Here is a 22008-nt window from a genome sequence, read left to right as displayed (position 1 = left end):
CAGCAGGAGGGCAACAGATACAAGGCATAGACATCAGAAGAGCAGGCTGCAGTAAGGGTGCCGAGGGGCAGACACTGGAAGAGAGTGAGGCAGAGGGATGAGAGGGCCAGATGAGCAGGGAGGAGAGGGGGGAGAGGGGCAGATGGAGCAGGGAGGAGAGCGGGGAGAGGGCCAGATGAGCAGGGAGGAGAGGGGGGAGAGGGGCAGATGGAGCAGGGAGGTTAGTTATTTTACCCATCCCTGAATCAAAACGCTTGGCAGACCCTTTGAGAATGAAAGCTGCATTTTGCTCACAGTTTCAGAGGGTTAGACCGTGGTGGCTTGCTTCCAAGTGTCTGTCTACACAGTCTTTGTGGCAGAAACAGGTGGGAGACAACTGTCCACACCACGATAGACAGGAAGCAGTACAACAGGGAGGGGCTAGGGATAAGATTCTCCCAAGGACCTGCTTCCTCCAGCCAGGTCCCACCTCCCTAAGTAGCCAGAATCCCCCAACCCCCAATAGTACTGCTATGTGGAGATCAGTTTTTGAGTGCATGATCCTTTAGGGCAGTGGTTCTAAACCTGTGGGTTGCGAGCCCTTTGGAGGTCAAGCAACCCTTACACAGATACCAAATTGGGTATCCTGCATATCAGATATTTACATAATGATTCATAACAACAGCAAAATTATAGTTATGAAGTAGCAATGGAAATAATTTTATAGTTGGGGTCACCACAGCATGAGGAACCGCATTGAAAGGTGGTAGCATTAGGAAGGTTGAGAAGCACTGCTTTCAGGGGTGGAGCCCACTTGGTATTGAAGTCGTAACAGAGGGAATCCACCAGTAGGTACAGAGCTCTGCACTTGGTGCTTTGTCCACACTGCCTCACAAAAGCTGTCTGGCCACAATGTGGGAGGCAGGCCCACTCAGTGCCAGGTTCGGTAAGGAAGCTGAGTTTCCCAGAGCCTCTCTCAGCTCCCATCTCTGTCCCAGATGATCCCAAACAGCAGCTCTGGCCTTTCCCAAGGCAGTCTTCCCAACTTCCTTCCTCTGTGCTGGCTTCTCCTCTGAATGTATGTGTGCATGTGTGTGGACGTACGTGTATACATGTGTGTACAGGTGCATGTGCATGTGTTTGTTTATGTGTGTGTGTGTAGGTTCTTGTGTGTATGTGTGCATGTGTGGACACATGCATGTGTGTAAGCATGTGTGTGTAGGTATGTGTATGCATTTGTGTATATAGGTGTGTGTGTGCATGTGTGGACATGTGCATGTGTGTAAACATTATGTGAATGTGTGCATGTGTGTATGTGTGTGTGTAGCTGTGGGTATAAATTTGTGTATGTGTATATATAGGGATGTGTGTGCACGTGTGGGCATGTGTGGGTGTGTAAGCGTGTATGTGTATGTGTGCATGTGTGTACATGTGTGTATAAATTTGTGTATGCATATGTATAGGTGTGTGTGTGTGCGTGTATCCGTGTGTGTGTGTATATGTGTGTGTAGTTATGTGTATGCATATGTATAAGTGTGTGTGTGTGCATGTGTGAACATGTGCATGTGTGTAAACATTATGTGAATGTGTGCATGTGTGTATGTGTGTGTGGCTGTGTGTATAAATTTGTGTATGCATATATAGGGTGGTGTGTGCATGTGTGGGCATGTGCATGTGTGTAAGTGTGTATGTGTATGTGTGCATGTGTGTACATGTGTGTATAAATTTGTGTATGCATATGTGTAAGGGTGTGTGTGTGTACACGTGTGTGTAGTTATATATATGCATACGCATATATATGTGTGTGTGCATGTGTGTACATGTGTGTATAAATTTGTGTATGCATATGTGTAAGGGTGTGTGTGTGTGTGTGTGTGTGTGTGTGTGTGGTGTAGTAGTAGTAGTAATAGTAGTAGTCGTAGTAGTAGTAGTAGTGCACTAGGGGTTGTAATGGAGTCTACTGGCCACTCACCAGCCACCTTTAAGAGCTGTCTTCCCTCTGGCTGCTGCTGCTGATTATGACAGTCTTCCAGGCTGTGTCACCTAAAATGGTTATTGCCACCAACTCCAGAGAGCCACATCAGCTGCCACAGACTTTTATTCCTGCAAATAAAACCTTGAGTTCCATCCCAAGGAAATCGCTGGCTAAAGAGACAGAACTTATAAACAGGCATTTTAAATGTGGGGAGCCCATGCCAACACTCCTCGGGGTACTGCCTCCCACATCCTCTCTGTGCTTGGCCACACGATACACAACACTCCCCCAGCATGCCACCTCCCAAGCTCAGAAGGGCCCAGGTAGGAGGGTGGGAAGGGTAACATTAGAAAGGCGTCAGTCATCGAAGCAATTTGTCATCCCGAACTCCCGAGGACACGCAGACTTAGGTCAACTTCCTCTGGTACCATAAAACTATAAAAAAATAAGCCAAAGCCCCCTTGTGCTCTCTACCCATTGTGTTCTTGAGTATTTTCTGGGCATATAGACATTTTCAACTAATTTCCCATGTATTGGCCTCAGTGGGGAGCCCGGGCCCTTCAGAAAGCAGGCTGGCTGTTCTGGCAGCCAGGGGCAGAAGAAACAGCTGTCGTGAGGAGCAGGGAGACTTCTTACCGGCAGATCCGGCACCATAAACAGGCTTGTCTTCAACAGTCATGTGGGACCTCCTCCTCCCACCTCGAGGACAGGGGGACAGGGGAGGGCACTATTCAGACTCTGACCCACAGCAGGCTGTGCCTGGCCCCTAGAGCTGATGAGAGGAGTTAGACAAGGGCACTGCCCCAGAGGAGTGGGTACCAGCAGGAGAGACATATGGAGAGGAAGATAAAGAGAAGTCTGGTTCAGAAATGAGAGGGTCAAGCTTGGGAAGACCCAACAGAGGAGGGAGGGAGGGGAAGGAAGGAGGGAGGGCAGGAGGAGGGAGGAAAGGAGAGTTGAGTCAGCTAGAGATATTAGCATGGCTCCCCAAAGAGCAGCTTCTGAGCCCCAAAAGAAGAAATGGTACCCCGCAACACCACTCCTGGCGTGGATACACAGCTCTTCTCTCTCATCCAGCCATGTGCTTGATGTGTCTGCCTGGGCTCTCATCCTTTTGGTTCTCTTAATTACTGTGTTGTCCCCAGACAACTAACAATCCATTCATTCATTCATTCATTCATTCATTCATTCATTCATACACTCAAGCTCTTATGGGCCACATACCAGCCTTGAACCCCTGATCCTCTTGCCTCCAATGCACTAATTTCCACCAGCAAAACTAGGGCCCTGTGTGTGCATGTGTACGTGCATGTGTTGACGTCAAGAGACAGCTTGGAGAAGTCAGTCCTCTCCTACTGTGTGGAGTAGAAGCTGGACCACCAAGCTCAGCACCTTTATCTGCTAAGCCATCTCACTGGCCCCCGGTAAACTCTACTCCAAGAACAATTTTATTATTTTCTGTGTGTATTCTCTGCCCAACGCAGTGTCTGGTACACAGCAGGTACTGGGCAGAGCATAGCATTTGGGAGGGGCGCTTATGTCTGCTCCTTTGCTGAACGTACGGAGAGGATGATGGAGACAGTGTGTTGAGGGGAGTGGAGGCTGACAGAGACTGCGGTGATGACGAAAGGGTGTTGGGCTCCGTCCCACAACCATGCGCCAGAGCCTCAGACAGCTTTGGAATGACCCCCATGAGACATGAAACCAAGCTCTGGACTCCTTTATATTTTAGATTTATTTATTTATTTACTTACTTACTTACTTATTTACTGTGTTTTGCCTGCCTGCATGTACGTGTGCCATACGGTTTCTAATATCCAAGGAAGTCAGAATTGAGCATCAGATCCCCTGGAACTGGAATCACAGAGAGTTGTGGGCTGCCACGTGGGTGCTGGGAATCAAGCCTCAGTTTTCTGCAAAGGCAATGCATGTACCTAACCCCCGAGCTGTCTCTCCAGCTCCCAGAATCTAGGTTCTTAAATCCAAACAGCCAGTGTTTGGACAATGGTGCAACGAGCCAAGATCTGCAAGTCCCCACTCGCGTTGATATATTATCCTCCTCTGTCCCAGGACCCCTTATTTTTGTAATGAACCATCACCCACCTGGTTGATTGGCCCCCAATGTCACTTTTTATTTCTCACCTGTCTTTATCCCTCATCTAGTCTCTGAAGAGATCTCTGGCTTATGACGGGTCCATACAAATACTTCCTCTATCTCTCCCAATCTCCCAGGCCATGCTGCCTTCTTCCCTCCTGGTCTTATAGCCATGGCCGTACCACTTCTGTGTCTCACTGTCTAACTCTCATCAAGGCCAGTGTGGCCTTATTAAAAGTTACCCTGAGGATCTCACCTCCTCACGCAGATCCCCTCTCAGCATCTCTGATCTGGCCTGAAGTCATCACCAACCTACTAACTACTGTTCACGTCTGCCCTCCAGCTGCCCTCTCCTCAGGGCTTTTGCACCAACAGTTTCCTTACCTGGGATGTTTCTCTTCCTTTCTCTTGGCATGCTTCCCCTCACAGTGAAGTCTCTATTCATACAGGTGAGGAAGAGTAGGGCAGAGTGAGACCCAGGTCCTAGCTAGAGGCTGCAAAATTACCATATGCAAAAATCCTGTTGGTCGAGGAAAAGGCTGGGACATACCCGCCATCACCCCTCAGCTGAGACCAGCTGGAACCAGCCAGAGCCATTGGCTGAAGGGCAGAGGTACTCCAGAGTATCTGAAGATGACCCATGGCTCATTCTATTACAAACACACACGTGGAAATTAAAGGTGCTAATGAGACATGCAGTGCATGAAGTTCTCTGTAAAACTACATACGACAGAGCATGAACGAGGACTACACACATAAGCCAGAAACCCTTCGGAACCACCAGAGATACTCACCAAACCCTAATATTCACCAGTATCCCAAGCTCCCACTCCATCTCTGACATTCGGAATTGGGATCAGCCTTCCACCTGTTCAAACTTCCCTTAACACCCCTTAAGATACACCTTGCCCGTCTGTCTGTCTGTCTGTCCATCTGTCTGTCCGTCTGTCTGAAAACACATCTGGTTCCCACCCGATCCTCACCCACTGCCTGATTTACTGTATCACAGCAGTTACCACAAATGAAAAAAAAAATCTTTTCTGGGAGTGTGTGTCTCATCTGCTAGAATACGTACATGCTCCCTGAGGGCAGACGTCTATGTGACTTGTTGGCCTGAAGATGTGAGCATGGTCACTGTCGCTGTGGTAACATACTGGTAAGTGTACTGCTATGCCGTTATTACTGTTGTCACAGCATATACCCTTATCACTAGCACCTACTTCGCTGCCTGGCCGACAGCAGACACTGGAGAATCAGTATTAAAGAAGACAAGCAGGCAGAGGAGAGAAGCCCCTGGTTTGGGTAGAGGTGGAGTGGAACACAAAGGTCTCTCCAGGGCACAGAAGACCCACGGTGGAATGACTTGCTCATCCTACCCAGAGTCCTCCAGGCACAAGAAGACTTGGGCGTCCCTGCAGGCTTATCCCTGAGTCATATCAGTCTAGGGTTTGGGAAGGACACGTAAGTCCACCTCCTCCTGTGTGTTCTGAATGAAACTCGTAGTCTCTGCTATCTGCCTTGCAGATGGCAGGCACGGGCATAGTTCCCTCCTACACAGAAAAGCCCCCTTCTCTATTCCCAGTGCTGGTCCTGAGGGTGAAGGTCATTCCAGGCTTCAGAGATGAGACCAACTTGCGTGATTTCCCAGCATTGTGCTGAGACCACTCCCATCCACTGGACCAGTCATGCTGACAAACCTAGAAGTGACCCTTCAGGCTTAGTCTGAAGTGTTCTACTCAGGCCCTACGTCTGCCACCTTCCCCTCCCCCTGTACCCCACTCGTGACACTGTGAGCTACACTAAGTTGTCTATACTCCTTTACACGCATCCCGCCCTGACTGAGGCTGCCACCACAAGTGGGTTCTACTCTCTCTCGGCAGTCAACAGGCTCTTTTTCAACACAGCCCTGCGATCAGTTAAAATTACCAGAGCAGGGCATGGGTGAGAAGAAAGGACACACCCAATTCTTGGAGAGAATGCTACTTTATTATGGATGCAAAAAGCAAAACAAAACAAAACAAAAGCAAACACACAAAACAAACAAACAAAAGCAGAGGCACATTGAGAAAGCGGGAGAATGCAGTGAAGGAGGGGAGCTTGTCCCAGTGCTGCAGTCCAGAGCCGTGCAACCTTGGGGAGAGACCAGCGCCGTGAGAGGACTCAAGACGAGGTGAAAGCAGTCTTTCGCCCTCTGACCTGTCAGGGTTCGAATGGCAAAGTGGAACCAGAGATAGGACAGCAAGGAGCCCAGGAGAGGATGAAGGGTGAAGGCAGGGTAAGGACAAGTCTTTGGAGATCTATGCATAGACAGAACTTTGCTGCTGGGAGGAGCCCGGGGCTGATGGGATTGGTCTCAGTGCAATGCTGGGAAATCATGATGGGGGGAGGGGCTTCCCAATTTGACTCTATGGCTGACATGCTGGCTTGTGTCCAGAATCTTCCTTCTCTCAAATGCCCACTCCCCCGAGGCCTGTTTTGTTCCTCCCAATCCAGATGTTTCATTTGAGTGGGGTCTGGGTGCAGCAGAGGGCATGAGTTCACACTACGCCTCAGGGCCCCTTTCCCGGATTTCTCAAATAGCATCTGGGGGAAGCATACCGGATGTCCCATCTTCATTGTCAACTGGGCTGGATTTAGACTCATCGTGGAACCCCACCCCTGGGTCTGTCTGTGGGAAGTTCTGGGCGGCGTCATCCCGTGGGCTGGACTTCCTGACTGAACAAAATGCTAAGCACCGGCCTTTATCTCTCTATCCTTCCTGATTGCAGATACAAAGTGACCACCACCTCAACTCCTCCTGCTGACAATGGGCTTTATCCCTCCCAAACCATTCCCTTTTAACTGCACAAATTACTAAAGTAATTCTTTTCCTCTTCCTTGGTGAAACCTGAGGTTTATGGGTCCAGGAGCAGCTATGGAGAAAGCCCCTCGCATCCAAGACAACTGACATTCAGGGAGACTCAGGGCATGTCCTAACAGTGTTTGAGTGGCCGAACCCTCTTCTGACCTGAGATTTTGGCCATTCCAATCAATAGAGCCCCTTATAGACTAAACTAAATTGAATTGGGTTTCTGTCACCAGCAACCAAAGATTCTGATCTCAACATCTCAGGCTAAAGGGTAGCTATGCCAGGAGCATACCCAAGATGGCCTGCTGCAAAGTCGGTCGTGTCTGGAGACAGAGCAGCCTCCGAGACCTCATTTCTCCCGAGTCTGATGTCCATGGTCTGGTGACCAGAGCTGGTGGCAGCTGGCACATGCTCCTGCTGTAATGACAGAGCTGCCCCGGCTGCCTGAGGAGGTGGTTGTTTATTTACTTCATAAGCAGGAACGGATGCCTGAGGCACACTGTGGCGGCGTGCAAGCTCGTCTCACTCTTCTCTTTCACATTGTATTTCACCCTGGCAAGAGGGATTCTTCTTGGCTGGGAAATTGATTTTAAATCACTCTCTACTGCCAAAAATCCTGCACAACCCAACCTTCCCCAGGGTCTGTGCCTTCTTTTCCCCTTTAAAGCCTGTCTCCCACTCCCACATCCCACGACCTTATGCAGGTACATTTGCACTCACACTTGTACACACACACACACACACACACACACACACACACACACACACACACACCAGTGATTTTATCTTTCCCAATCCGACTTACCAATGTACTTTTATAACTAACTCTGTCGTTTGCTCTGAAAACAGAGTGGAAAGATCAGGCCCAGAGTGTGGGAAAAGCTGGGGGGAGATGTGGGGTTTTACCCGTGGCATCTGTCTAAAGGGAATGAGCTGGCATTAGGCACCATGCAGCCAATCAGCAGTTCCTCAAAGAATAGGCTGATCAAGAGTGTTGGGGATTCAGAGAAGCCTGTGAGTGCCACAAACCAACAGCTGAGAGCCAGGTGCCAAGTCGGGAGGGGATGGCAGAGACAGGTGAGTGTGGAAGAAGCAGACAGTCACCAAAGCGCTGGCAAGCCCAGGCTTTCATGCTTCCACAGTCACTGTGTGCTGCCCAACTCAGCTTCTGTTTGCAAGAGAGATAGATACCTGGTAAATTGGAGCATAATTTGGAATTTCTGGAAATCAGCTTCTTTATGTCCACCCCACATTAGTTGTTTTCTACTTAACACAAGCTTGTCTTGCGAAGCTTTTATCCTTTTATTTTTAGTGTTGTGTGTGTCACACACACACACACACACACACGTGCGTACACACACACGCACACGCGCACACATGTGTACCTTCAGAGTCCAGATGAGGTTATCAGAACCCCTGGAGCTGGACTTACAGGTAGTTGTAAATTTCCTAGTCTGGGTGCTGGGGACTGAACTTTAGTCCTCTGCAAGAGAGGTAAGCTCCTTTTACCACTGGGCCATCCCTCCAGCCCCGCAAAGCTTTTTTGATAGGCAGATAGTATGTGATTTAAGCTTCATGGGCCAGAAGAATTCTGCTACAACTGCTTGCCTCTCCCAAAACAGATGGAAAGCAGCCACAGAAGTCATGAAAATGACTCGGGGTGGCTTCACCTCTAAAATTTTTATTCACGAAAATAGGTGGTCACACTCAGGGTGCATGGCTGCACCCTCAGGCCCTCCCAGATCAAATGAAGCTCTGATTGTTCTGACGACAACCCAGGAGTTCAGCCCTTGCGCTCAAAACTGTAGCCTGGACGTGCTCTCTGCTACTCATATGCTACACATGGTATGACCTCAGGATCTCACATACACGAAGCAAAATCAAGCTTGGTTTTTTTCCACACAATCCCTGGGATCATGGGAAAGTACTGCCCGGCTTCACATCTCAGCAGCCTCTGAAGAATGGAGATGCTAAATGTAAGATGGAGAAAGGCCCAGGAAGTCTATTCAGGGCTGAAAGAGTGTCTGGTAAGTCCTGTGGACCTGCTCGTAAGAAGTCCAGTGAGCCGGCCTCGTGGAGCACGCTAGGGAGCTTCTGAGGGATAGTAGGTAACAGCCTCTTATCCTAGCCTGTGGAGGGGAGATTGTAGCTGGGGCTCTGGTGATGGGGCTCTGCGTGAGCACCCTACTAAAGGCAGAAGCTTCAAGTCTTATTTATAGACTTAAGGGAGGAGCCGGACTCCTATAGGCTGGGACTCCCAGCAGAGTATCCAGGGAAAACAAAGCTGGAGAGAAGCTGGGTGGGGCAGGTTGCCTAGGACTGTGCTCTGAGCGGTAGGGCTTGGGTTTTATCTGTGCAACCTTGGAGCATGAGAAGGCTTGAACGAGGAGATGTGTGCCTAGAGCTGCACTTCTCCTGGTGGCCCATGGAAAGGAGGATCAGAGAGTGTGAAATGGGGGCAGGGGACCAGTAGGGTGCCCTCAAATCTATTATGACCGCCCTGGAATGAAAGACCTGAGGAGAGAGGACAGACACACGAGATGGTCAGGAGATGAGACTGTTAATAGAGGCAATGGGACAGAGAAGACAGGAGCAGGGGGCAGGGTGGGGCATTCCTGTGGTATTAGCCTGCCACATGCCTTGAGAGTGCCAAGCAATAGTTTATCATAGGCTGGGTGAGACCTCGAAAACCCAGTACATATTCCAAAACTGCCCCAGGAAGAAGCCTTTAGAGGTCATCCCCCCCCCTTCCTTCTATCTCTGAAACCATCTGTAACCAACCCCAAGTATTGACCATGCAAGCAACCAAGGGCAGACATTCAAAGAGTGCACGGGTGGGCTTCATTGTCTCGGAGCAAGCTGCGCCAACCAGAGGTGGAGGTCCCCAAACCCTGGGGCAATGGGCTTTTAGCTAAGCAGAGAAACAGACTCCTGCATTCTGAGTCTTTTTTCAAATTAGTCAGTAGGGTCAGCCGCTTTGCTACAGGGAGAGGAGGGTCTGGCTGGCAGCCACCTCGACTCCGTGACCACCAAAACTCCACTACCCCCAGTCGAGACGGATGCAATTTATCTGCCGTTGAGGGATAGTGGGAGAGGCATGCCTTGCTTGCCCTCCTCACTGTTCAGGACCATCCATCACCTTGGTTATTTTTAATGCAGTGTGGAGATGCTCTGCACTCCTATGGCCATCAGGAAATTTAAGCAACTGAGGAAGGCACACAATTGATTAAGGAAGGGAAGTCCCATTTCTACCCCCAGCCCTCACTGCTACTCCCTGCTCCCTCCCACCCCCTGCAGAATTCCCCACTGGACTTCAGACTTCATCTGAGTTATCAGCCAGAGCAGAATAGCAACCCCAAGTCCTCCAGGGTCTGCACACTCCACACAGAGTTTGTTCCTGGCACAAGGCCTCTGGCTGAGGTCGTCAGTGTCAACACAACGGTGGTTCAGTGAGACCCAGAGGTCGAGTTTCTAGAAAGACAGGAGGAGAAGTGAGGAGATGCACAGGACTCAGCCCAGGATGGACATGGGCACCTTAGGAGCACAGAGACACTGTGTGACTTTCTGCCACGGAGAGATGCGCTACAGAGTGGCATTTGGGCGCTGTCTGAGCCTGGTTTGTATTTCAATTCCTCCTTTGTGTTCGGAATCTGTAAGCTGGCGATAATAATGTCAGCCTCATAGAGTGGGTATGAGAATTTCCAATTTTAAAAAGTCTGCATTGTATTCTCTGGTTGGACATACAGAGCTCGCATTGCTGCGTTTTTGCTGCTCACACGATTCCAACCCCGGCCACGAGGCACACGACCTAATTGGCTCCCGTTTTCTCTCCACAAGGTCCCCACTCTCTCTGTTCCAGCCACATCCAGCCACTGATCCATCCAGATCTTGGATGTTCCACTCTTGAGGCTTGAGATCAACTAGTTCTCCTTAGAACCTTTTAACGATTGGTGGCGTTGAGAGAGCACAGCCAGGGGTCCCTCATGTAGAGGTGCCATCACTTCTGGTCCCCATTGTCATCAAGCCATGCTGGAAAGGGCATGAGCATAAAGCTCAGTGTTACATAGCCACAGTGCTGAGAGCGGCTGGGAATGTCTGCGCGAGCTTCGTGTGTGCTGAGGGCTTACTCCCCGACGGGTGACACCACGGAGAAGTGGCTGGGACATGAGGGCGGTGCCCTCCCAGGTAGATTCACCCACCGATTTCACAAATGAGGGGGCCGTGGAGAATGACAGTCGCCAGAGTGTGATGTTCAAAGCTATATCTTGCACCTAGGTGTCCCCTCTCTTTCTCTTCCCCTCCTGCCTCTCCTCCTCATCTCCTCTCTCTCTGTGTAGGTTTAGTCCTTGCTTACCAGTAAGGCTCCTCTCTGCCACATTCTCCCTGCTGGGATGTTTCTCCCTAGAAGCAGTGAAGGGAGGCAGCCACGGGCTGGAAGTCTGAAACAGTAAGCCAGAATAAATTCTTCTATCCCAGCAACAAAATAACTGACCTCGCCAGGCATCCATTCTGCTGAAGGCACCAGTTAGATGATTTTCCATCACGGACTGTGCATGGGCAAGCTCGGATGCTATAGTCCACTTGGGCTGTGTGATGTGGCTACTGCTATGGGCTACGATTCTCTACTGCAGACTACTGTGGCACAGTAAGAGGTACTTACATATACAGACAAACCCAGAAGCAGGAATAAAGACATGGTTCAAACGGTGTCTAAATGGTGGCTGTAAAGGGCTACTGTGAGTGGACTGGAAACTGCTCAGGGTGAGAGCGTGAGCTGGGGGACTACCCGGGTGTACAGGCTTAGCTCATCACCGTGTGCCAAATCTTATGAACACTTCACACCTACACTTCACTGGATTACTTATAAATTCTCCTTTTCCCCATAACAAACAAACGTTTTCTTCAACAAAAGCAATAGCTTCCTGAAAGCTTTTTACTTTACTAAGTTTTAGATTGTGAAAACTTTTTGACTTTTAATAATTCTTAAAGCATAAACACATTGTGCTGGTGCATAAAGTATTCTCTTTATACTATTATGCTATAGATGCTGTTTTATTTATATAATAATATATTTATATAGTAAAATACATAATAAAATATATAAAAGCTTTAATTTTTTTCTTTGACCCAATTGATAAGATATAATTGCCCACCTAAACATACAAAGCCCAATACCATCCATCCCTTAAGAACATTCATAACAACCTATAAAGGTGCAGCATGGAATCTTAACATCACCCGCCATATTGTCCTGCCACGGCTTCTCCCCTTTTGTCTCCACCTTTCTGTTCAAAAGCTTTAATTTTAAAAAAAAAATTAAGAACTAACACACACACACACCATTTTAGACCCACCCAAGATCAGGGCCATCAAAAGTCCTGCTTTCTACCTCACAGTTTGTCACACTGGAAGTTTGTCAGAAGCAGTGACACACACCATTATCATTTCTGTGGTAACAATACCTTCTTCTGGAATCTTCCTGAAGTGGTTACTTGCAGCTCTTCAGGAGCAAGTATCTTTAGGAATGTCAGGAATGTTCCCATTATGGCACCAGGCATGTAGTTCAGTTGGTAGAGTATTGATATATTCATATAGAGAGATATGAAGTTCTGGGGTTCATCTTTAGTGTTACATAAGCTGGGTATGGTGGTGCATGCTCGGAATCCCAGACACTGAGAGCTCAGCGCTAAAGGATCAGATCCTTAGCTAAGCAGAGAGTTCAGGTCAAACATGCGACCCTGCCAGAGAAAGAGAGGAAGGAGGGAGGGGAGATGAGAGGGGGAAAGACAAAGAGAGAGAAGGAGAGAGAGAAAAGGGCAGAGAGAAAGAGGAGAGGAGAGAATGAGAGAAAAAGAGGAGAGGAAGAGATGGGGAGGGAGGGGATGGAGAGGGAGGGACAAGGAGGGAGAGGGAGAGAAGAGGAAGAGAAAGGGAGAGAGAAAAAGGAGAGGAGAAGGGAAGGGAGAGAGAGAGAAAGAGAAAGAAAAAGAAAAAGAAAAAGAGAAAGAGAAAAAATGGTTTGCGATATACTAAGTACATATAATAGATTTTCATTTTCATATGTATACATAACATATTTTGATCACCTATGAACATAAACGTAAATATTTCAAAGACGAATTGACAGTAGAACCACGCTCATTTAGCAAAACAAAGAGCAGCCACTTTGCTATTAAGGCCTATGACCTCTTAGGTTTTCAATGAGGCTTGCAGCCCCAGACATAAATCGGTTGGTTACCCCCATGACGGTAATGCCACTGTTGCATTGGTGGGTACATCTTGCCTGACATACAGTTAATGTGGCATACAGAGTTCACATCTGAATAAGACCACTGATGCCAGTTCTCTCTCCCAGCGGCCCACACAGCACTTTCCATCCCTCGGAAATCCAGCCAGAAGTGAGGCTTCCAGCCCAGTTCCTCCAATTTGATTTCTCTATGACACACAACCAAAAAAATGTGTTACCTTCAGCAATAGGGTCTTCCTATCTGGCTCTAGTTGACAACCAACAGCTACAGAAATAGCCTGTAACCTTTGAGAAGCCTTGGGGGCTTCTCTGACCAGCAACTCATAGGGAGATACCCCACTCCTGGCACTGATATTTTTATTAAATGGCCTGCCAGCTTCTAAGAGCAGGGACCTTCCATTCAAACTTTTAAATTCTTTATGTTTTTAAGTTTTTCTATGGGTATATAATGTAGATTAAACACATTCTCTTGGTTCATTTCTTTAGCTCAACATAGATACCCTTAAAGGCGGCAATGTACCATGAGCATTCCTCTCTGTTCATGACAACATGTTTGTATTGGTCCATATGTCCAAGCATTTAAAAAGCTGTTGAAGACTGCAAAAGCTTCTACTAACTCTTCCACTGTGACATTATTTTTTTAGGAATTATTATTGTGCACTTACCATGACAGCTTTCCTCCTCTTCCTCCTCTTCCTCCTCTTCCTCCTCTTCCTCCTCTTCCTCCTCTTCCTCCTCTTCCTCCTCTTCTCATCTTTCTCATCATCATTTCCTCCTCTTCCTCCTCTCCCTCTTCTTCCTCCTCATCTTTCTCATCATCTTCCTCCTCCTCTTTTTCTTCCTCCTCCCCCTCCCCCTCCCCCGCCCCTTCCCATGGTTTCTTACCCTCCCCGCTTCTGCCACTTCTGCATTCACACATCCTCATCCCAATCTTGGCATCTCAAGGGGCTACAATAAAAGATGTGGCCTGCCTCTGGATGGAGCATTGACATGCATTCTGCATCTGTCTCTCCTATGCAGCTTGGTACGATGAAAGCAAGATGAGAAATATAGGAGGCTGCTTCACGTTGCTTGTACCTTTTGTGTTCTCTCAGAATTAAGTCGTTTTTAGTGTATGAAGCACCGAAGCTGAAGTAAGTTTGAAAGAGCTTCACGTTTCTCTTTGACCCCTCCACTTCCTGAGCTCAATCAACTCTCCCGTTTACCTGCAGAATTTATAAACGAGAAAGCAATCTCTGCCCCTTGGGGCTGTTTTAAACCCACCGGTTGTGTTTTAGGATGTGTGCCTTAAATGTGGCCTGAAGCAACAAATCCACATCAGGGTCTGCCCTGGCCCACTTCACTGGACCAAAGCAGTGAGCTGACTTTATACAAAGTTTGAAGCCAAGTCTTTTACAATATGAAGAGGGATATTGGATATCGTCTAGGTTCCCTTAAGAAGCAGACCCTGAGGCAGGATCCAACTGCTAATAATTTATTTGGGAAGTGCCAGAGACAGCACCTTGGGAGTAGAGAAGTGATCTAAAGAGAGGGGAAGGGCCAGTCAAGATGTGTGTGATTAAGGCATTTCCCTCTGTGAGAGACCACTGTGTATTCTATCGGAAACTCCGAGAGATGCTGTAAGATACCAATCCTGACCTCATCCATGAGCACACAAACCAGGCAACGTGGATGGAGTGCTTTACACACAACCTTCCCTCCACCATAGTTTGTTCAAGGCTATTTCAATGGAGGTTTGCTCCTGCGGCACATGGTAGATGGTTTCAAGGACCTTTGAGGAAAGCCCTGGGGACAGTGTTACTGCTCTAAACCATGAAGCATGAGGGAAAAGGACACAGATGGCCCTTAGCACTCTGTCCCAGCTGCCCAGAACCATGCCAGGCCGGGGCTCAGCCAACTATTCCTTCCTCAGCTCCTCCAGCTCTCCCAAACAGCTAGGAGGGTGACCACAGAAGGGAAAGGGAATGACGTCATCACCCAACCTTTTGACTTAGGAGGAGAGAATTTGTCAGGAAAGAGCTGGGTTCTTCTAACCAAATATTCATTAATCCGCAACAAGGTAGCCAGGTCTACAAATTTCCTCAAAGTGATATTAAACCATATTTACAGAGAGAGCAAGGTGGTATTTCTACAGAGATGAATATGTAAATCTCTGAGTTTGTGAGCATCTGTGGGGGAGAATGAGAATGAGACCATGGGTACAGAGCCATGAATTCATAAAACGTTTCAAAGGAACTCTCTCCAACCTTGTGGTGTGTTATGTTATTAAAGTACAGTAGGCTCACAAAGTACGCTGTAAATTTGAAAGTTGAATGCATCATTTGTGGAAGTTTTCCTCTGAGATTCCTCTAAGAAAGGGCAATGAGGAGGAAGTAATAGCAGCTCCATCTTCTTACCCCCTTGAGGAGAGGAGCTGAGATGGCTTTCCCAGTCAGACCTGGCTGCCCATCTGCCACCCAAAGTATCCAATGTAAGGACGTGCAGGGTGTGCCCAGCATAAGTGTATCTGGCAGAGCTGAAGAAAGAGGACACTGGGATCCCACCCCTTGCCAAGTCAAACCTCCCCGGGGTAAAGATGTAGGTACCCGAGAGGAGGCCATCTTGACTTAATCTGTACAAGAGGACCACACGGACTGCATACCTTCTGATATCCATCACAGGCAGACTTTTCAACACCGCAAGACCAGACTCAGGACCTCATAGCAGCTGCAGCTAGCTGTGAAACACCTGTCCAAGATGGAGCCCATCAACAACCCGTCACAAGTGATGAGTTATTGATATATAGATGTAGATGCGAATATGGATGTAGCTGATAGAGACAGAGACAGGGAGACAGGGAGACAGGGAAGGGGTACAGCTCCCAGAGAGCTATAGCTGATGGAAGAGGAATCATATTCTTCAGTGGTGTAGTCCAGTAAATAGCCTCTCACCTGTGCTCATGAAAGAAATCCTAATTAAACTCAGTGGGTGGGAGGGCGAGGGAGGGACAGACTGACAGATAGAGGGATTGGGGTGGGGATGAAAACAGGAGGGAACCTTGGGACTTGGGAAGAAGAGAATCCATGTGAGCGGAACCCGGATGAAAAGGGGTAATGGGTGGGGAAAGCGGTCAGACTATAGTGTGTGCATGTAAGACATCGTCAAGAGTAAAGGAAAAAGCCTTGTTCACAGTTTGCCAGACTGCCCTACCAAAGCTCCCTAGATGCAGCAGCCTAAATAAACAGAGATCTATTGTCTGCTGCTTATAGAAGACAAGAGTCTGAAATCAAAGGACTGGCAAGTTTGGTTTTATTCATGAGGTCTTTAACCTGGAGATGTCTAGCTTCTCCCTGTGTCTGCACAGGGTCCCCCTCTATACATGGCATGGACCTAATCTGCTCTTTTTTTATGTGGATGTTAGTCATGTTAGAGAAGGACCCTTCCTTGTTGCTTCTTACCAATCTATAAATAGGGTCACATTCTGAGGTAGTTGGGAGTTAGGTCTTCAAAGTATAAATCTGGGGGACAACTATGACAGAGGGTGACCCAGAAAGTCACTGGATTTAGAAACAACTCAGTTGTTTCTGATTTCCCATCCCTGAAACCCTGGGGCTTTCTAACAGCACTGTCTTGTCCCTGTCAACCTTCTCTCTGACAGAGGTGAAAATGGAATGGCAGATGCTTAGGAAGCAGGCCGCCATGTCTCATTGCTCTGCATCCTGAGTCATGTCAACATTCCCGGCGAGGCCAGACCTGCTGTGACATCCTGTTATGGCCTGAATATGAAATGTCCACCGTGAGTAAGCTCACGAGGGCAAACACTGGCAGCCCTGATGTGGATTCTGTTTGGGGAAACATTACGAACTTTGGAAACATTACGAAACTCAGCTGTAGGGAATGGGTGGCTGGGTGGTGGGGCTTGAATCTTAGAACTGGGCCCCAGTTCTCATTGTTCTTCGCTTCCTAGTCTGCAGAGATGGGATCTCATAGCTTCACAGTCCCACCGCCATAGCCAAGAGCCATTCCCAAGACCATGCCTTCCACACCAGGGTGCACTCAAACCATGGGCCAAGTAAACCCTTCCTCTGTTAAGTTGCTTCTTCCTGAGTCTTTGATCTCAGCAGTGAGAAAAGTAAGTAGGATAGGCCTCTACCATATCACCCTCTGCTGGTTCATTGAGTAGAAGGGAACATCATACTGGAGACAAGCACTCAGTGCAGCCACTTAGCTCTGACAGCTGAATGCTCACCCTCCACAGGACAAAGAAGGGGCTCCATACGCTAACACACTAGATTCTAGAGACACGGAAGTTGATGCTGGATGTGAAAAGGCAGCAATGGCGAGGTCACTTCCATAGCCAATTTCAAGGGGGGAAAAAGAGAAGCTGTGTGTCTTACTTTCTCACTGCTTTGGCAGAATGCCCCAACAAAAGCAACTTAAGGAAGAAAGGGTTTACTTTGACTTACAGTTGTACAGGGAGACTGGTGAGCATGTCGCAGAAGCCTGGACAGCAGACCGAGAAGGAACGGTAAGGCAAGCAGGAAGCTAGCTGGTGTCATTCCACCTGCCACTCGGGAAGCAAAGAATAAACAGGAAACAAGGCCAAGCGATAAAGCCTTAAGGCCCACCCCTAGTGATCCACTTCTTCCAGTGAGGCCCCACCTCCTAAAGGTCCCACAGTCCACTCAAGTGGAGCCACCAGTCAAACTCAGGAGCCCATGGGTGTATTTTACATTTAAACCCCAACTATAGGCAGCTTCATAGCCTTCATGCCACAATTTCTTTCCAGCGATCCTCTCCTTCCCCTCTCCTCAAATCTCTTCTCTTGGTCACTGTATCAAAAATGGTTTCTTCTCAATGCAGCAGCTAGGTGGGAGCCAATCCCTAACACTGCCACCTCCTGGCCACCACAGTTACTTCCCTCACAGTCTGGAGGTGACTGATGAAATGTTTCAAGAATGAAGGGAAAGGTTACATCATCAGAAACCTTAAGGTAGTGCCCATTTAACAAGCGTCCTGCCCCAAAGCACACAGGTAAGCTTATGGTGGAGTGTTTGGGAGTAATACTCTAGGCCTTGGATAGCTACATTCCCAGCTGCCCCACAGCTGCCCCACAGCTGTCCCACAGCTGCCCCACAGCTGCCCCACAGCTGCCCCACAGCTGCCTCACAGCTGTCCCACAGCTGCCCCACAGCTGCCCCACAGCTGCCCCACAGCTGCCCCACAGCTGCCCCACAGCTGTCCCACAGCTGTCCCACAGCTGTAAAGTTCCTGAAGTTCTTTTCCAGGGGACAATAGCTGTTGCTTATTTTCAGGCAATAACTTGGGAATCCTTTGTGAGTCATTTGTTATACGGCAATAGATAACAGATACGGGCAAATAGCATACTGCCCTCCATCAGGCTTCACCAGGCTGCATCAGGAATGCCCTGCCCCAAATTTTATCAGTGGCACTTACAAGAAGCAGCCACATCCACAGCATCAGTGGTTTTCCCAACACCTGCTATTGGGTGGATTGCCGACCACTCCTTCAGCTCTGTGAACGTCTTGGTAGAGAAAAGTGTGAGAACCCCATTAAGAGTTGAAAACAGAGGTTTCTCCGATTCAGGTATTCATTATCTGAGCCCCCACAGATCGGAGGTTACCTTGGGGAGAGTCAGACGAGAGGTCTGTTCTTGTTTCCTCTCCTCCTCGCCACATGCTTGCCGGGGTCTCTCCCTCCCTGCCTCATCAATGGCATTGTTTCTCTCCTAGCACATAATCAATATGCTGGAATGACAACGCAAACTGATTGGAAAGTATAATCACAAGTTTCTCAGAGAAAGGGGGCGAGGGGGGAACTGCATAAAGCCTATGAGAGTGAATCGGAATTGCCGGTGACACCGTGTTCAAAGGCTCCCATCAAGCCGCACAGGGAGGGTTTGAGCAGTCAACCACTTGAGAGTAGGAAGCAGCAAAAATGAAGACACTATGACAACTTGGAAAGAGAACGAGGTTAGAGGATCAAAGGCATAAGAGGGGCTCTTGAGAAGAGTGGCCAAACGCTCGAAGAGTTTTAGAGAAATCTGTTTAGGATTGTGCAGTCAAAGTCAAACCTGAACTTGAGAACGTCAACATCATTCTGTTCTACAGTTTTTTGGGGGTGGAGTGGGTTGGGAAAGTTCTTTCCAAAAAAAAATAGTCAGCTTTTAAGTCACCCAGTTCAAAAGAGTGGTGAGCAGAGAATTGCACACGCAACTTCAGTGTTAAGGCTAGCCTTGAACTCAAAGCCCTCTTACCTCAGCCCTTCCAAGAGCTGGGCTGCAGAAATGTATCACCATGCCCAGGTTGGTCTCTTTAATCTCTTTAATGTGTGTGTGTGTGTGTGTGTGTGTGTGTGTGTGTGTGTGTGTGTGTGTACAAATGCAAGTGTGGACACCTATGTGCATGCCTGCGGAATCCCAAGGTTGACATTGGGGATCACGCCTAATCAGTCTTCCACAACATTCCTTTTGAGGAAGTGCCTCTGAATGAAATTCAATATGGCTAATCGCCCTGGCTACCTTGTCTCCCTCTTCTTGGAATGGAATCATAGGCAGGCACCAAAGCCCTTTCCCTGCTAAGTCATCATCTAGACCTTGGTCTCTTTTTAAAGGAGTCATTTAAACTAATGTTTTCTATTTGCGAACAACCCAAGCTATCAAGAGCCAAGTCAAGCACAAGGGATAGAATGGGATGCGCCTACCAAAGAAATGGCCTGTATCTTCCTTTGTGCTGAGCTGAGTTTTGTAACTTTCATGTCTCCCCTTCTTTTCTCGAAGATTCCAGGGCACTAAACCAAACTTTACTATGAGTGTGCTTTAGTGTGTCTTTTTATCCTTGGTCCCAACCTTCCCTTCCTATCCACCCTTCACCAAATCAATTAAATATATACTTTGTGGGCCAGAATTTCTTCTTTAAATCCTACCACGGCTCTACAGCAGTTCTCTGAGGGCTTTCTAGTTGCTTCACTAAGTGGCCTATCTCTTCCTCTCATGCCCTTGCCCTCCTCAAGCCTGTGACTGTGTTGGCAACATGCCCTTCTTTTCCCCTCCTCGCCTGCTCTTTTCTAATACAAAGTACTCTGCTAATTTACCTCTGACATTTCTTCCCTCTCCTTTCCCAGCATAGAAACTCTGCTGCCTCAAACTCTGGCTTCCTTTCCAGGTATTTCTAAACTGTTTCTAGAAAGGTACAGTGATCCATCCACCCTTCCCCCACAGCCAGACAGAATGAAGCTGAGCCACTCTGGGGCCACAGATTCTGATGCCTACTCACGTCACCCAACCAGACACACATCTCCTTAATTTCCTCAACTTATTCTACAATGTTTGAGCTATACAGAAAGGTTTAAAAAATAATGCAATGATTATCCGCATGCTTTGCCCGGCTTAAGCAGTAAAACATTACTGCCGAGGTGAAGCCTTCCATCTCCGGCTCATTTTCAATTATTAAAGAAGCAGACAGAAGGGGTTGTATTTGAGGGCAGCCTGGGAGTTGGTGCCATCATGAATAAAGCACACAGCAGCCATAATTTCTGCCTTATATGCACTCCCACAGACACCATCCACTACAATATAATGAGGGATCTATTGTTCTTCTAGCTTAAGGATGAAGAAATGAGTTCAGAGGTCATCCAATGCCATAGAGTCCAGTGGTTAAGATATAAGCCACGGAGGCAGACTGCCTGGGATTGAGCCCTGGTTCCAGTATGTATGCAAATGTTCTCTGACCCTTTTTTCCAGTGTCTAGAATAGGGGTGGTGTGGATGCTTCATGGGGCTTGCAATGTGTGTTTACAGTGGAGCTTGGGCTGTTGTAATATATAAGAGTTTGTTAGTTACTGCTGTAACTACTATGATTATTTCCTGATCCTCCCATTAAAGACAGCAAAGATCTCAAATGCCTATAACTACAATCTGTCAGCCTCCCACCCCAATGCCCCGCCCCAGGTACCCTAGGCTCAAGACAAATCATCTAATATGTAGACAAAATCTTAAAGCCCATAGGTAAAACCTCCCTTTGAGTCATTGGTCAGAAGAATCTAAGAGCCTCCCTAAAACAATACAGATTATTGATATTACCCTTAGCTCCTTTCAGAAAAAGAAGGGAAGGCCCCACTGCTGAAGACATCTCACACACACACGCACGCACACACACACACACACACACACACACACACACACACCACACACATACACTTTGGACACAGAAGTTAGCAGAATCAGTCTGAAACTGACCTGGAAGCTTCGTCCCTAAGGATCAACTCTCATAGTATTGGGAGAAAGCCATGCAAGCTGCCAAGGGACAAAAATTCATCTTATCCAGCTGTGATGCATAGGAACCATACAGTGAGCAGAACAGCAAGCTATCCCTAAGGGTGCCATTAGCGACATTTGCATCTTGGGAGTAACCAATGAAGACCTCACTGGACTTAGGCCCTGCTCAATGGGACGATTCATCCCTGGCACCCTTAACAACCAATCGCCGGTAGCTGGTGAAACATAGGCCCTAGAGGACCTAGCACTGCCACTTTCCTAAGACATAATGGTTTCTAATTGCATTCTAAATACGTCTCCTTTTATCCACAGGTAAATGCACTTCTTTTGTCATTACAGGTCATTACAGGAAAAGCCACAACTGGTCAAGGTGCATAGATTAACTAACTGTGGTGTTCTTATCCCCCATTAACACATTTATAACACAGCCCCAGTGCTTGAGGATCAGGAGTCATTACAGAAGAAGGAAGGGAGACTTAAGAGCCAGAGGACCTATGGGGTTGGGGATTTAGCTCAGTGGTAGAGCGCTTGCCTAGCAAGCACAAGGCCCTGGGTTCGGTCCCCAGCTCCGAAAAAAAAAAAAAAGCCAG

Source organism: Rattus norvegicus, chromosome 5 (genome assembly GCF_036323735.1).
Source record: "Rattus norvegicus strain BN/NHsdMcwi chromosome 5, GRCr8, whole genome shotgun sequence".
NCBI classification, from domain to species: domain Eukaryota; kingdom Metazoa; phylum Chordata; class Mammalia; order Rodentia; family Muridae; genus Rattus; species Rattus norvegicus.
This window is presented reverse-complemented; position numbering follows the sequence as displayed.